This window comes from Nannospalax galili, unplaced genomic scaffold, assembly GCF_000622305.1.
Source record: "Nannospalax galili isolate Female #2095 unplaced genomic scaffold, S.galili_v1.0 scaffold610, whole genome shotgun sequence".
NCBI lineage: Eukaryota > Metazoa > Chordata > Mammalia > Rodentia > Spalacidae > Nannospalax > Nannospalax galili.
In genome coordinates, this window is record NW_008329141.1 from 565,859 (window position 1) to 568,534 (window position 2,676).

At 43.6% G+C, this 2,676-nt stretch overlaps 1 protein-coding gene across 1 annotated transcript in view; it reads right to left on the reverse strand.

Annotated features, from left to right (window-relative positions):
• Window positions 1-2,676, reverse strand: part of Aox1 (aldehyde oxidase 1) — a 77,719-nt gene that overhangs the window by 37,376 nt on the left and 37,667 nt on the right. The window lies entirely within an intron of this gene.

Below are 2,676 nucleotides of genomic sequence, written 5' to 3' on the forward strand. Positions count from 1 at the left end.
ATATACTGCCTTACTGATAAAACTCATTGTTCTGTTCCCCTGACAACGAGTGCTCAGCAATTTTCTCCCCCCTTTCCTTCAGAAGACTGACAGCAGTGGTGAGGAAAAGTAAAACAAATGGTGAAGGATCTCTCATGTTTTCTCAAATGTTGTAGATGGTAGGAACTGATTCCTCTGTAAAAAACTCTCCCAATGTGCTGAAATATATTATGTTGGGCTCTCAGCTTATACATTTGTGTGAAAAATTATCCACATCATTTTTATAAAATACTCCAAGAAGTTTTCTGCCTCCATTCTGAAAAGCAAAATTCTAGGTAACTTACAGGTTTGGACACTGAACAAACATTCACAGGAATCTATCAAGGCTCCCAGAGTTTTCTATTATTAATACTCACACCTTTTACTGTAAATAATGGACCATCACAACATTGAAAAAAGTCTTTGAAACTTTTCTCTGTGAGGTCTGCTAAAATATTGAAGAAATTCCAAAGTATGGAGGAGCCAAACGTCAAATCCGATCATATATGTATCCATCAGTTGCAATAGATCTCCAGAGGAGAGTATTTGATTACTTCCTTCTGCTTATGTGGCTTAAAGACACAACGGATAGACTGTTAGCTCTGCAAGCAGGTGATCTCCTGAAGCTATGTCGTATCAATGGGTGCAGAATGTCTCCCAAAGTCCCACATGGGAGAGGCTTGGTCCTTAGCTGGGTGCTATTGGGAAGAGGTGGGTACCGGTGAGAGGTTTTGGGTCACTGGGGGAATGAGACCCTTGTCTCTTTCTTACTTCCTGTCATGAGCTTTTCTGGGCCACATGTTTCTCACCTTTGCCATCCAGAAGCCTAGAAGCAAAGAGTCCACCTCATCATTGACTAGAACTTCTAAAACCTGAGCCTAAACAACCCTTTTCTCTTTGTCAGTTGATTATCTTCAGTATCATAGTAAGGGAAGGCTGCCCGACACACTGCACCACAGCAAATTACTGATTTGGGGAAAGTGTTCGCTGTGGAGGCTGACATTGCTCTAGAATTTTGATATTCCTATGTGTGTAAAGAAAACACAGGGAAAACTAAAACCAAACTTAACTATTTGGGAAATGCACTGCCTCCCAGATTTTGTCTTGGACTAGCACAGCAAATCCCTTTTAAGATCATTCAATGTGAAGACTTTGTTTTCTTTGGTTGGTCTGAATGTCCATTAATTTGCTGTTGTTCCTTTCTGAAATGCAATCCATTGCCAAGGCAGTCAAAGACTGTGAACGCCAGATTTTACAGAACACTGGGGAAAATGGCAGCTGTGAAAATGTTCACTTCCAATGCAATTTAGCATATTTGAATTTTTAAGCATATGGAACCTAAGGCCTCGGGGGATATAAAGCAACTTTAGTGCCCATTGTGACTTGCTGTAAGTTTTTGTAACTGAGTCCATCAACAAAGTCTATGCACTGCTGTTTTAAAATTTTCTATTCTAGACTTAATAAAACCCTTGGTCCAGTCTCTTGACAATTGTTTCAAGGAAACACACATCAAATCTTCTCCAGTTTACCAAGATAATGGGTTCTGGTGCTATTTTTATGATGTTACGACAGAAAAGTTCATTTGAAAGTTACAAGGAGTTCAGTACTCTCTAATAGTCAGTCTTCATTAGGAAATCTAGAAAATAGCACTTAGAACTCATGTTTGATTACTTAAGAAAATGTAATTTGCATAAAAATTAACTGGACAGGAGGGGTTCAAAAGGAAAATAACACAATATTTGAATAAAATAAATCAGTAGCTGCTGTAAAATCTGCACCACTATGTTTCCATCAGCCCTGGGGTGTGTCCTTCTGTCTGTCCTCTAAAATGAACCATAGCACACAGCCAACCCAGAACTTAGCTTTGCTTGTGCTTCAACAGCCACAGAGCCAGGGTAGAAAGCATGTAGTAACAGCCACTTATTACGTTCATGGCACACGCCCACAGTATAAAAGACTTCAACACCACTCACCTCCCTTTACTTCCCTGAGCTGCACAGGGTCCAGTGTCCTGGTCCCAGCACCTTCCCTGGGAGCCCTCTGGACCAGGTCCCACCCTCATACCCCTTTGCTTCCTGGGCTACACGGCCTCCAGTGTCCTGGTACCAGCACCTTCCCTTGGGTAAGTCCAGCGTGCCTTGACTCCCCCAGCCTCTTTCACCCTCCCAACTCCCGTGCAGAGTCTCTCCTCCTAGCCCCGAAACACCGGGGCTAACCTTTCGGCCTAGAGCCACCACTGCTTCCTGATCCTTTGCATCCAGACCAACCCATTTCCTCCCTGCGGCCCCCAGAAACACTCTAGGCCAGGTCCTGCCCTCACCTCCCTTTACTTCCCTGGGTGGCATAGCCACCAGCTTCCTGAGACCAGCATCTATCCTGGGCCCTTCTCCCAGGCCAGCCCAGCCCCCAAATTCTTGAGGGCAGCATCTTTCCTGGAGGGACTCTACCTTAGGGAGAAAGCCTGCTACTATATGAGCCTCTTCTCACTTGGGCCTCTGTGGGAATTCCTGAAGACAAAAGGAATTAGGCCACTCCAATATAAAATCAAAAGAGAGAACCTGAAGCCTAGACCAACCAGCTTTTTATGCCCAACAAGTAAACCACAAAGGCACATAAAGTTTACAAAAAGAAGCAGACCTAAACTCAACAAAGGAAGGC